Below are 15,216 nucleotides of genomic sequence, written 5' to 3' on the forward strand. Positions count from 1 at the left end.
TTGAGCCTCAGCTCACGCGCTGAGGTATTTTCAATTTCTGTTTTTCAATTTCTGTTCGTCAAAATCAACTCATATTGCGAGAGGTGAGTTGAGCCTCAAGACACGCTGAGGTATTTTTAGTTTTAAATTGACTCATATTGCGAGAGGTGAGTTAAGCCTTTTTATTTTTGTTGTTCAAAATCAACTCATATTGCGAGAAGTGAGTTGAGCCTCGGGGCACGCTGAGGTATTTTTAGTTTTAAATTGACTCATATTGCGAAAGGTGAGTTAAGCCTTTTTATTTTTATTGTTCAAAATCAACTCATATTGCGAGAAGTGAGTTGAGCCTCGGGGCACGCTGAGGTATTTTTAGTTTTAAATTGACTCATATTGCGAGAAGTGAGTTGAGCTTCGGGACACACTGAGTGAGTTGAGCTCAGGATCACATATCGAGTAAAGAATAAGATTGGGGCTGATTGAAGACACCAGATTTTGTTTCCTTGAAGTTGCAGTAGAGCTGATCAAGGATATTAGATGATGTCCTTCTAAAGTTACAGAAGAGAAAACCACAAGCCTTATCTGACTAAAGCAACAGAAGAGCAAATTGAAGCTGTTAATCTTATATTTCTGAAGCCACAGTAAAGCAGATCGAAGTTACAAATCTTATATCCTTGAAGTTACATTAAAGTGGATTGAAGCCACAAAGCATATATCAGAAGATGCAATGGATTGAACCAAAGCTACAAGATACGGGGAACTAAAAAGAGACTACCTGGATGAGAAGATCACCAAAAGAAGTCAAAACTTAGCGAGACCGGGCAAAATTGGCCTTTCTTTGTATCTTTGCTCTATTCCTGTTACACGACAATAAGCAAAGAGGGGCAGCTGTTGTAGGCCAATTTTGGCCCGTTTACAAAATACCCAGGCCCATTAAACCATTTAACCCATCCTCAAACCCAAAACCTAAAATTAACCTAGCCCAACATCCAAGCCCAATCCCAAAACCCTAGACTCCCACTTGCCTCTTCTCACTCTTCCATGCTGTCTGCCACCAGCACCACTCCCACTCTCCCATGCTGTCTGCCACCAGCACCATCACACACTCCCACCGCACCTACAAAGACAGAGGAAGGAAGCAAACATGCAACAATAGTAAAAATAGTAAAAAAATAATTTGTAAATAAGGCTATAAAAGCCGAATGAAAAAGATGGTATAGGGGGGGACTCTTCTTCTTTTTTTTCTTTCATTTTTGCAAAGGAGAAATGAGCATAAAAACAAGAAAGTGAAACATTCAATCTCAGATTTAATATAGTGATTCAATCATTTAAATACGAAATAGCATTCAAGCATAAAAATACCAAGATCAAAGGATTGAAAGCTTAAAAACCTAAGGTGATTTCTTTTCTTTCTATTTTAAATTCGGTTTTAAGTTTTTAACCTATATATATTAAAACATAAAAATATATACAAAAAAATATACAAAAAAATATACAAAAAATATACAAAAAATATACAAAATTTTTTTTTTTACCCACGCGATGGTCGGACACCTTGGTCTTGCATGAGCCTCGATGGTCGTCCGGTGACGGCCCGCCGATTCCCCTCCTTCTCTCTCCTTCTCTCTTCCTCTCTCTTCTTTTTCCTTTCCTCTCCCCAAATGATTTTTTTTGGTTATTTTAGGCCTTATATAGCACTCTAAAACGACGTCGTTTTGGGGGCTACACTTAAGCCCCAAAACGACGTCGTTTTGGCCATACCCGACCCATCCAACCCGACCCACCAGGAGGATCCGCCTGTTTTGTTTGAATGGGTTATTTATGCGCGCGGTCCTTCCGCTTTTTCAAGGTTTTGCAATTAAGTATTTTTTTCTATTTTCAATTTGGCCCCATAATTTTTCGCACTTTTCGATTTAGTCCCCGCTAATGTGCTGCGTTTTAATGGAAGGGAATAATTGCTGTTTCGGTCCCCCTTTGTTTTGTGCGCGCTCTAATAAGCCCTTTTCTCTTTATTTCTTTTCACATTTGCCCCAAAACTTTGTTATTTGTTCAATTTTAGTCCTTTTTTATTTGTTTTTGTTTCTTTATTAAATATTACATTTTTTGCATTTCAATATTATTATTATTATTATTATTATTATTATTATTATTATTATTATTATTATTATTATTATTATTGTTATTGAAATACATTAGTGTATATCTTCATGTATGTATATATATATATGTAGTAATGTTTCTATTACTTTATTTTAATATTTTTATTATAATGGCTTTTGTGTTTCAATATTATTATTATTATTATTATTATAATTATATATCCTTGTTAGGTGTATACATATGTCTATTACTGTTTTTAATACCTTTATTTTAATATCATTTTATTATATTTACCTTTTGGTATTGTATTACATGGTTATTATTATTATATTTATTAGTGTATGCCACTTACCCCGTATATATTTTTAGTACGTATTAATAGTCAATTTTTTAATATATATTATATGAATAATTCATATATAATATTATGTATATATTTTAATATTATCAGTTATATATACTATATGATTTCTAATACTATTATTTATATATATATATATATATATATATATATTCTTAGTACCACATTATGTATATATCATGTATATATTTATTTTTACCCATATTGTATTTATTATTAATTTTAATACATTTATTTTATAATCCGTATGTATATACCTTTTTATTTGTATTATTTGTGTATGTTGCATTATTGATTTTGTATTTATTATTTTCCTATTGCTACTTATTATATTATTATTTGGTGTATATATATCTTTTACTATTATTAGTATAAATGTATTTTCCTTGTCCATAGTATTCCTAATATTATTGTATATGTTGAATTATACTATGTGTATTTGTATCTAGTACGTATATATTTAGTAATATTGCATATATATGTCTATTAGGCATTATATTTTCATACATCATGTATATATGTCATATATTATATTTTTGCATATTATCTTATGTATATATTACCTTATATTATTATTACTAAATGTACTTTATATTTGTTTATGTTTGGTTTTATTTCTTTTTAAATATTATTATTGTTTTGCTCTTGCTCTAGTATTATGTTAATATTTTCATTTGAAAATGTCATTGTTTGCATATTTGATTTATTTCAAATTCTTATTTCATGAATAGTTTTCATGTTTTAATTACTAGTCGAGGCAATACACCGATTTAACGTTAAGTCGTAAATTTCATCGCTATGTTGGATGGAATTTGTCGGCTCGTGTTAAAACAGTATATCCTTCTCAAAAATCAAAATTGAAAGTTCTCGTCTTTTAAATTGGATCACGATTGGAATTTAAAATGAACTAGTATTTTTGAAAATTAAGACAACACATGTTTAAAAGATACCAATTTTGGGCGTCACGAGGGTGCTCATACCTTCCTCGCAGAATCGACTCCGAACCCTACTTTTCTCTCGATTTTAACGTGAGACCTAAACTCGGTCTTCATTTAAAAAAATAAATTTATTAGGTGTCCGATCATACCTATAAAAAGGATCGGTGGCGACTCCCATCTTTATTTCGTTTTTTAGGTTTATGTTTCAAAAAATCAAACTTCAGCTTTTAAAGTTCTCAATAAATTGCCACAATTAGCTACCCCAAACCAAATTTTTTTTTACGTCGCTACACTATTTATATTATTTTCTGAAGGGGCAAAATGGTAAAACACGAAGTGTTACTTTCCACAAAAAGTGCAACAATCTGCAACAATTAAAGAATTTTCTGTAATAGTCAAAGGATTTTATAAAAACACCAAGCAAGGTAACAACACATGTGTGTTGGCCTTTAGTAGAGGTGTGCATGGCCCGGCCCGTAGGCCCGCCCGAAATGTGGAAGGGTTTGGGCAAAAATTTAGGCCTGAAAAATGAGTTTGGACAAAAAAATAAGGTCCGTTTTAAAAACGGGCCGGGCCTCGAGTAAGGCATTTTTGGCTCGGACCCGGCCCGACCTGAATTCACTAAATGACCAAAAAAAATTTATTTTTTTAATATTATTTTTTTTCTTATTTTCTCCCTATTTTGCTACTATTTTGTTCTTATTGTTTAGATATTGTATAAAACTTATTTTATTGTTAATTTTTTTATTATTTTAAAGAAATTTGCTAATTTTGTTATTATTTTAGATGCATTTGCTTGTTAAATTGCATCTATTTTATTGTTATTTAAGTATACATATATTTTAAAATTTATTTTTAATTTATTGAAAAATATTTATTTTGATGTTTTTAGTATTTTTGAAGGGTTATATATATTTTAAAATTATATAAAAATAATATAAAAATTAATATAGCCGGGCCGGGCCGGGCTCGAGTTTTAACATTTTTATTCGGGCCGAGCTTAGGCAAAATTTTAAGCCCATATTTTGAACCAGGCCAAGCCTAGCAAATAAGCCTAAATTTTTAGTTAGGCTTGGCCCAAATCCAAGCCATGCACACCTCTAACATTTAGCCCCAATTACTCTATAAAGGTAAAAGACAATGCTATATTTAAACCCTCTTAACAATTTTTTCTCAACCTATGTGGGATTATTCATTTTGCATTACCAACATATGTTATGAGTCAACTCGACCTTAACTCACAATGGATGAAAAATTATGATAATTAATTGTAATGCATTTAATATTGCTTATCTCGATGTATTTATGTGTTTAAATTTCGTTTTACTCATAATTTAATCTAATTTTTATTTAAAATCGTATATACTTCATGTGTTATTATAATCATTTAGTTCCAAACCATATGTTTCATTGTTTAATAAGTGTAGTATTTTAGTATTGTTTATGTGATATATTTATTTTTAAATTTTGTTTTATCATAATTTAATATATTTTTTATTTTAATATCGTACATATGTCATGAGTAATAATTATTTAATTTCAAATCATATATTTTATTATTTATTAAATATTATTTTTAACACATATTTATATTTTAAATTTATAATTTTCAAATAAATACACGTGTGGTAGTATTTTAAAATAATAATAATTATATATGTTGCACGACATAGAATCTATTTATATAATATCACACACATATATAAGAGTTATCATAACCTTAGCTGTAGAAGTCTCACATATGTATCATATACAAAATATTATATTTAATATACATAGAAAAATTAGTTATCCTTTAATCTCCAAGGCTCCAACAGCATGAATTAAAATAGAATTTTTTTCTCTTTTCTTTATTTTATTATTTCATAATAAAAAATAAACGATAATGCTCATATTATTAATAATAAGTAATAAACTAAGAATAAAATATAAACAGACTTCAAAGGAACAATTAAAACCATAAAACTCAGACGAAATATTGTGATTATACCCACCACCATTATCACACCACTAGTTGTTGCCATGGTCACGAAAGCTATTGCCATTCCCTTTTAGCGTATGAGTTTAGATCCTTAAAAAAAAAAAAATCTGGAAAGTCAAACACACTCCAGCACAAAAGAAGGGTCCAATATTAGAGTGAAAACTGGAACTACGTCCAGCAACGGAACCAGGATGTTAATCTTAAGGGGTTAAGTTAAAATTAGATGTGTAAAAAATATTTTTGGGAGGAGTTTACTTATATTTTTAGGAGGACTATGATATATATATAAAAAGGAGAAATTACAAAAATCTTAAACCTTGGATAGCCTACTTATATTTTTGGGAGGACCATAGTATATTTACAAAGGACTAAATTGAAAAAAAAATTTAAACTTTAGTGGGGCCATGGCCTCCCTGGCCCTCTACTTGGCTCCGTCGTTGCCTGCTTTCGCTCTACAACTCCTCATGCCTAACGGAAATGATGGTTAAAGTATTAAGAAGATTTTTATTTTAAGAACTTGATTGCGTATTGCTTCATCCGCTTAAAATAAATAAATTAATTTTTATATATTAGATTAAAGAGCAAATTGGTCCTTTCTAGTAAAATTTTCATCCATTTTTACTGTTAAAAATTGGTTATTGTATATCAAAATGAGGGACACATGGCACCACACGTAATTATTTGATTATTCTGTCAGCAATATTAGTTTTTAACAATAGAGATAGATGGAAATTTTACTAGAAATGACCAATGTGCTCTTTAATCTAATGTACAAGGACTAATTTATTTATTCTTTTAGCAAAGTGTCAAAATGTAATTTAACTATTAATATTGGGACCTCCATAATACTTTTACTTACATTAATCCCATGATTCACCCAAAATCTAATCCAACCATCATAAAAATTCTGGCAAGAAAGTCAAGAAAATATATTGACCCAGTTTCAAAATTAGAGATGTTTAAAGGTCAGGATAAGTTGGGTATGAGTAGAATTTATACAATATATGAATATGTTTTATGCTTTTTCAAACTCAACGTGATCTAAAATTTGGGATTTTAAATTATACTCAAGTCTACTTATATTTGCAAATGTATAATCCAAATATGTTTTATGTAACACCCCTAATCCGTATCTGTCGCCAGACTAGGGTTAAAGGCATTACCGGACAAATAGGAACATTTAACATTCATTTCGCAAACATCATAGCATCAAAGATCACACATCAACATAATGTCCCTTATTTAGGTCATCGAGACCTTAAACATACATCAGAAAAGGGTCGGGATTAAACCGAGCTCATACAAAATTTTTTCCAAAACTTAAACATTTCTCAAAGTAATACAGGTCACACGCCCGTGTGAACAGGCTGTGTGTCTCACACGGCAATAGATACGCCCGTGTGTCTAGGCCGTGTCAAAGCAGGGCATATATACTGACTTACTCACACGGCTACAAGACACGCCCGTGTGTCTTGGCCGTGCTCAAGCCTGACTTACAATTGTAGGGTACCTCAAGGGACACACGGCAGTACAACATGGCCGTGTGTTGCACACTGCTGAGGCACACGCCCGTGTTTATGCTCGTGTGGACAAAAATAAGCCATTAGAAAAGCCAATTTTCCACCCATTTAAATCAAACCTACAAGCAACCAAAATCACAACATTTCTTAACCAATTCACATCTAATTCACAATCAAAACTTTAACCATTCATGTTATATCATTGCCAACCAATTCCATGCTTAATAACATTACTATTTTATGCCAAAACATAAGACAAAAACATCTCAAAACATATGGTTATTAAACCTTAATACATACCACTCAATCTCATACTATGTACCTACCAAATACTTACCAGATTGACCATTTATTTTGGCCAAACAAGAACATGTCATAAACATAACTTCATCATATAACTTATACCAAAATCACTCATAAACATATCTATAATCAAGCCAAATCACATGGCGAGATATATACATATTTCAAAACATATTCAAAGCACCTCTTGTAACACCCTTCGCCCGTATCCCTCGCCGAAATAGGGTTCGAGGTGCTACCAGATTTAAACTCATCCATTTATATAAAATCAGATCGTAAAAATTTTTGATCAATTTTAAACTTTTCATACACACGTATATTATCCTTTAATCAGGCTTACAAGGCCTAAAATATTCATGAGGCATTATTAAATATTTACCAATATCTTAGTCTTGTATCATTTACTTACTCAACTTTACAACCCTATACATGCCATAGACTCGAAACACTAAGATTTACTTACGCCGATAGCGTAGACTTGACAATGTGATAATATCTCTGACGGCCTCCAACCCGAGCTAACCTGGCAACCCTAGGGAATATGGGAAAGAAAAGGGGAGTAAGCTTTACGCTTAGTAAGTTCATAAGAAAACAATAAGCAACTCATTAACAAGTTTTATCAATGTTTACAACGTAATCACAAATTCACTACAAGTTGTCTTCCTGAGCAATAGTCACTAAATTATTTATAACTGGAGCTACAAAACTCCAAATCAATTTCCGTTAATTTTCCCTGAAAATAGACTCATATATCTTCCATCTGTAAAATTTTCAGAATTTTAGGTTTGGGCAATCAATACCAGATTTTTCTGAAAGTTTCCCCTATTTCACTGTTTGACTAATCTGACCACTCTTCACTACGAATCAAATTTCTCATTGTACAGAATTCAAAATATGTTCTATTTGATTTCATTTGAAACTAGACTCATTAAAGAGTATAAGCACCAAAATTAAATCTTATAACCATTTTTGTACAAATTATAATGATTTTCTAAAAAAGAATAGGGGACCCCGAAGTCATTTGACTCTATCCCACGCCACTTCAAATATCTCATTATCAGCAATTCTTTTGCTTACAGGTTTCTTTTATAAGAAACTAGACTCATTAAGCTTTAATTACATAATTTATTCAGCTTCTAACTCAACTCCAACAATTTATGGTGATTTTCCAAAACCACATTACTGCTGCTATCCCAAGCAGATTTATTACAAATTTACTCTTTCACACATTCTTTGCATTCACATTATTTAAACATGTATATCACCAATCAATTTCATCATATATCTATAATTTCACTAAAGCATAATCTCAATACAATACATCATGCTCAATGATTCGCACACAACTGTTCAAATTAGCAATTATAAGATGATTCCGCACATAGTCCACCCTTATCGATAATTTACGATGGTTTTGCCCTTACTCACATATATGACATAGGCATTTTCACCTATGCTTCTCATTTCACATTCATGATTCAATTCCAATCGATCTAACATGCATAAGAATATATCACATACCGCCAACTTAATGCATTGAACAAATTCAATTGCCGATTTAACACAAGGTCTCATAGTCTTAGACTTTTATCAAATCACCGCATTTAGCCCTGCTAGGTTTTAAACCCGATAATATTATTCACCGACTTAAAGCATGCTAGGCTCAAAGCCCAAATATCACCATTATAAAGTCATCTCATAAACAATTCATATAATATAGCATGTATACTGCTCAATTTGCTCTATTTAATCATTCAATCACAATTTATAATTTCCTTTGAATCATTCGATATTTTGCACACTAAGTGTCATTCCCAATATCTCGCACACTAAGTGCCATTCTCAATATTTTGTACACTGAGTACCATATTTGATTGCCCCGCACACTAAGTGCCACATTTTGTCGATATGTCGCCGGACATTAAAATATTCACGATATACAATTTATACAATATTAAAGCATTAGAAACATCAATTTAACAATGCTTATTGCATACGAACTTACCTGGCTAAATTGTAGAGATACCAAAGTTCAGGGGCATTTTGGTAATTTTCTCATTTTCTCGATTTTCCACCCGATCTTGATCTAAATTAATAATTTCATTCAGTATATTAATTTAGACATTAAAACACCTCATTTCATACAATTTGGTCATTTTTATCATTTTTACAAAATTACCCCTAAAGTTTTACTTTTATTCATTTTAGTCCCTGAGCTCAAAACATGCAAATTAACATTTTTAACCATAATTAAGCTTAGCCAAATGTTCATGGTATCAAAACAGTCCATAATTCACTTTATGGAAAAATTATAATTTTACCCCTAATATTTCAACTTCTTTACAATTTAGTCCCTACATCATAAAAATGCAAATTCATGAAATTGAGTAAAATTCTACTATAGAAGAATATCACTAGTGTCTCTAGAAGCCCACACATTTCATTTATTTGACATTTTAACCACAAAGTTTTCACATTTATCAATTTAGCCCTTAATTGTCAACTTCAACAAAATTCACTTAACAAAAAGTGTTTAACTATCAACAAGGACTCATATTCTTCCATTAAACTTCAAAGCCCTATTATACTCATCAATGGAAAATATCAAACTATTCAATGGTTTTGCAAAATAGTCCCCTCATTAGATAGATTAAGCAACAACGATCCCGAAAATATAAAAATAATTAAAAGCGGACTAGAAATGCCTACCATGCATTATTTGAAAGTTGGAAGCTTCTTCCATGGCTTCTCAAGCCTTCATATTCAGCTGGTAAAAGAGAATGAAAAAGATGACACCTTGATTCTTTTATTATATTCATTTTATTATTATTTTTAACCAATTTACAATATTAACCTTTATACACTTTATTTATTACACCAAATGCCAAGCCATCATATCCCACTATCTCTTTAATAGGTTAATTACCAAATAAGGACTTCTACTTTTAAGTTCTATATCTATTTAATACCTTTAGGTTATAGAACACAACTTTTGCACTTTACACAATTTAGTCCTTTTTGTTTAATTAACTATCGAAACGATAAAATTTTTCAACGAAACTTTAATACCATCTTATTGCCACTACGTAAATATTTATAAAAATATTTACGACTCGATTTATAGAAACAAGGTTCCGATACCTCATTTTCTAAACCCACTTGACCTTAGGGTCATACCACTTGAACTTAATAAATCGCTTATAAAACAAAAATCACAATATCAAAAACATTTTTAAAATCACAATTAACTCGTAAATATTAAATATAATATTTACCAACCTACTCGTTCGAATTTGGTGGCCCCGAAACCACTGTTCCGATCAACCCTAAAAAAACGGGCTGTTACACCTCTAGCCTATACATGCCATACTCCAATATTTACATTTCCAAAATGTACCAAAATGAAGTTCGATAGTGCAGTGATGAACCATAATGATCCCTGAGCTTCCAGTAGCTACGATATCTGTAATACAGTTAAAAGACACACAGAGTAAACTTATAAAAGCTTAGTAAGCCGTATACAAAAAAAACTTAACACATTAAACATTAATTCATTATCAAAATTACATATACTTCAAGTCATAAACTATTACAACTTCTATATTCACATACATTCCATATCTTCCAATTTCCATGACACATATAGCATAATTTCTCATACTTTTACCACATATCATCTTTTGTTCATTAAAGAATACATACTTACCTTTCACTATTAAATATGATACTCATTTCAAACGTACTTGAATCAAATATGTATTTCACAAGTCATTCATTTTTCAGAATGCCCGTTTGAACCATTTGGAAACGTAAGGATACGCGGAGAACTCAGAAAGTATATACAATGTCAACATCCCAGACGTGGTCTTACATGCAATCAAACGTCAATGTCACTGTCCCAGACAGGGTCTTACACGAAATCAGATACGATGCTGATGTCCCAGACATGGTCTTACACGTAAAACAAAAGTCGATTCCAACATCCCAGATGTGGTCTTACACGAAAACATATATCAGATCCTATGTCATGACATATGTATCCTAACTATTCCTAAGGTTCATACGAGGCTTTTCAGACGTCGGAACCTTGTCGATACTTTCTCGGATAACATAAATTTAGCTCAGACATTCATTCATCACAATTCAATATCAAATGAATAATAATAATGCAATTTAAAACAAGCTTATTTGTATATCGACTTACCTCGTACGGATTCGGATGGAATCGGTTACTTGACAACTTTCGATTTTTCCCGATCTAATTACGTTTTCTTTAACTCTTGATCTATATAAATTAAAATTTAACTTATTCAATCACAAATTTATTCAAAAAAAAATCCATAAACACATATTTAGGGCATTTTGTAAACTAGCCCTCACATTTTCACATTTTGACAATTTAGTCCCTATTTCACAAAATCACAAAAGACACAAATTTACATATATCCGTGTTAGGCCGAATTCTCATAGTATTCAAATAAGCCCATATGTTTCACTTATTTCACATTTTAGTCCCTCAAAAACTCAATTTCACAATTTAGTTCAAATTACTTAAATTTATCAAAAATCCAAAGACAAAACATGTAAACCCAACATCAAGCTTTCATATTTCAACATATAACATCACAAAGCTCATGAATTCATCCATGGCACATTTCAAAATCATTAACAAAATCAAAAATTGAGGTATGGGTTCGATAATATACGAAGCAGTGATTGCAAAAACGTAAAAATTATCAAAAACCGAAACAAAAACGTACCTAAATCAAAGCTTAATATTGCTGAACCCTAGCAAGACTTTTTCTTTTCTTTCATTTGTAATTTTCGGTTGATGAGCATGAAAATGAGCTTATTTTAAGCTTTGTTTTATTTAACTTATATTTATTAATAAAATACCAAATTTGCCCTTTATTAATACATATAAAAATCATTTGTAATAAGGACATATATGTCCAATAACCATGTATATGGAATAATTACCACATAAGGACCTCTCATGTATAAAGCCAAATCAAATAGGCACTTTTAACATATAGCAAGCAACTTTTACTTTTTTATGCGATTTGGTCCTTTTATCAAATTAAGCACACAAACAATTAAATTTTCATACGAAACTTTCACAGACATAAATTCATATATTTTAATCATATAAAATAATATTAAAATATTTTTCTAACTCGGATATGTGGTCTCGAAACCACTATTCCGACTAGGGTCTAAACCGGACTGTTACATTTTAAGCCCATCCATATTTTTTTTGAAATTTTTTACAAAAACATATGTTATTTTTATTAAAATTTTAAAAATAGCCAATTTTACATATTTTCTAATATTTACATTATTATAATATTATCTATATCTATATCTCTTTATACTTATATTAAGTCTTTTATTGAGTTGGTGTCACGCGTCAACTGAGTACAGGGGCGAAACCAGAAACTTTTTTAGGGGGGCCGAAATTAATTTATAATTCTTATGATAGAAAAAATGCAATTCCACCATTTTAATAGACTATATCTTTATAATTTTTAAAGGATTAAATCAAATTTTTATATTTTTAGAGGGTCAAAGTGTAATTTTACCTTTATTAATTTAAGATTTTAAAAATTTTAAAGGGGCCATATGAAAAAATTTTCATTTTAGGGGGGTCGGGGCCTTTGCCAGCCCCCCTAGTTTCACCACTGATTGAGTACCAATTCAGTTGTAAAATTATTAAATTAGACTCTCATATTTGAATTAAGTTATATTTTTTTATGAGGACGTTTGTATCTTTTTATATATAATATATCAATAAAAAATTGACCAGAATAAGTTTTGAACTCAAAACACTATGTATAATAATAAACATTTGCCTTTACTAGTGTAACCAAAGCATCAATTAAATTTTTTACGTAATTTTTTTACATATCATATAAATATACAGATACCACTACTTGAGAAAGATAGAAAAATACTCTACAATGTGTAATATTTTATCTAAATCTATTTTTGAGACGTAATTATTATTGAACTCTTCAAAACATGGAGCTAAATTTAAGGCTGGAAGATTCAAAAGTGATGACTTTCTATTTAAAAAAAAATTCAAGTTGAAAAAAGAGAATCAAAAGCTCTCCTCCATTCCTTCATAATTCATGGTTTAATAATTCAAACACTCAATCAATACGTATGGACTTCTTATTGGACTTAAAGCTAATAATTTATTTAATTCTTACATATTTTTCGTGTCTTTGCCTTCAACTTGTCTTATAAGATAATGACATGATAAGATTATATGTTTATAACTTGAAAAATAATCAAACCCTAGATATGTTGAATCATTTTACGTCTACATATGAAACAATAACTAATTAAGAAATTTGCACTATTTCATTAACCGCAAAATATGATATACAACAATCAATAAAATAAATAAATTAACTTCTCCAATTCATATACTCTAAATATGACCAAAGTTTAATTAAGTGAAAACAAAATTAGTTTTTTTTTTAAAAAGTTTGACCCAAAAAAATTTATTAATTAAGAATATAACCCACTTTCAAAATTATGTACTTAATTGGACCAATTTTGAACAGTAAACCTTAGTGCCGTTGTTGTCATTGGCGGCACCACTCTTCATAATGAGCCAACCATTGGCTGGTTTTAAAAAAAAATTAATTTTTTTGGATGTCGTTGTTGCCATTGATGGCATTAGACTGAAGTGTGATTATATGAAACGTTTAGGGACCTGATGAAATAATTACCCTTTTAGATTGGATGAAAAAAAGGGATGTTAAACTTTTGATCTGTTTGCATGTTAAGTTAGTCCGCTTTTGAAATTAAATTTAATAGTCCTTAAAAATATAAGAATAACAAAATAAATCCTTTTCATTTTTAAAAATAATAAACTTAAAACTATATAAAATTACTATTTAAATTACCCAAATATATCCTCAATAATTTTCCTCAAGTAAAAATTCTTATTTAAAACTTGAGAAAAATTGTTTAGGATATATTTGGGTAATTTAAATAATAATTTATATATTTTCAAGTTTATTGTTTTAAAAATTGAAAAGGTTTTATTTTGTTATTCTCATATTTTTAAGAACTATTTAAATTTAATTTCAAAAGGGGACTGACCTAATATGCAAATAGACTAAAAGTTTAAAAGGATTGGGTTTCGCTAGCAGTCAAGGCCTTACCCTTTTTTTCATCCAATCTAAAAAGATAATTGCTTCATCAGGTCCCTGAACGTTTTATATAATCACACTTCATCATTACGCTAATAGCAATCTATGCACTAAAATTTACTGTTCAAAACAAGTCATTTACATACATGATTTTGAAAGTGAATTATTTTCTTAATTAATAAAAACTTTTGAGTCAATTTTAAAAAACCCCCGCAAAATTCCCTCTTTGTAAGAAAGATTAAGTAAATAATTTATATTATAATACTATTTGTAAAAATTAAGTAATGGATATAATTATCATATTTGAAAATTTATTAATATAATTAAATATAATAATTTAAATATTTCATTTATTAAAAAAGTAAAGAGATAATCTTTTTAATATTAAGTGATAATTATCTACTCATTCTATTCAACATCTTTTAAAAAAAAATTCTAAATGAAGTGAAAAATTATTATGGTTAATAAATACATTTAAAATTAAATATTAAAAATTTATTTTTAATAAAATAAAAATTTTAATGGTTTATCTAACACGCCATATCTCAATTCTAATTAATTAGAATAAATCTAAAAGAAAACCTGCACATTTATATAAAGTGAAACTCGAACTATGACCTTAAAATCTTAAGATCTCAAAATTATATACCATTAGTACATCAAATATTAGTCATATATATTATTTGATAATATATTATAAAAACATGTGAATTTTTTCTCATTTTCCTCTCTTTCAATCAAATACAACATATAAGGCCATAAAAAGGTCAAGAATATGCAAGTTCACAAGTTGTGGCTATCATATTTTGAACCTTAGCCATCAATTGAAAATAACATTAAATCAACACCTTTTTTTCTTCAAAAATAATAA

At 29.6% G+C, this 15,216-nt stretch overlaps 1 long non-coding RNA gene across 1 annotated transcript; it reads right to left on the reverse strand.

Annotated features, from left to right (window-relative positions):
- Positions 1-7,543: 7,543 nt before the first annotated feature.
- LOC128293901 (uncharacterized) lies at positions 7,544-9,222 on the reverse strand. Its single transcript, XR_008284026.1, has 2 exons — positions 9,185-9,222; positions 7,544-7,711 (listed from the first exon to the last, which is right to left on the reverse strand). It is a non-coding gene; the product is annotated as an uncharacterized LOC128293901 (long non-coding RNA).
- Positions 9,223-15,216: the final 5,994 nt, after the last annotated feature.

The sequence above is a fragment of the Gossypium arboreum genome, chromosome 6, assembly GCF_025698485.1.
Source record: "Gossypium arboreum isolate Shixiya-1 chromosome 6, ASM2569848v2, whole genome shotgun sequence".
Taxonomy (NCBI): domain Eukaryota; kingdom Viridiplantae; phylum Streptophyta; class Magnoliopsida; order Malvales; family Malvaceae; genus Gossypium; species Gossypium arboreum.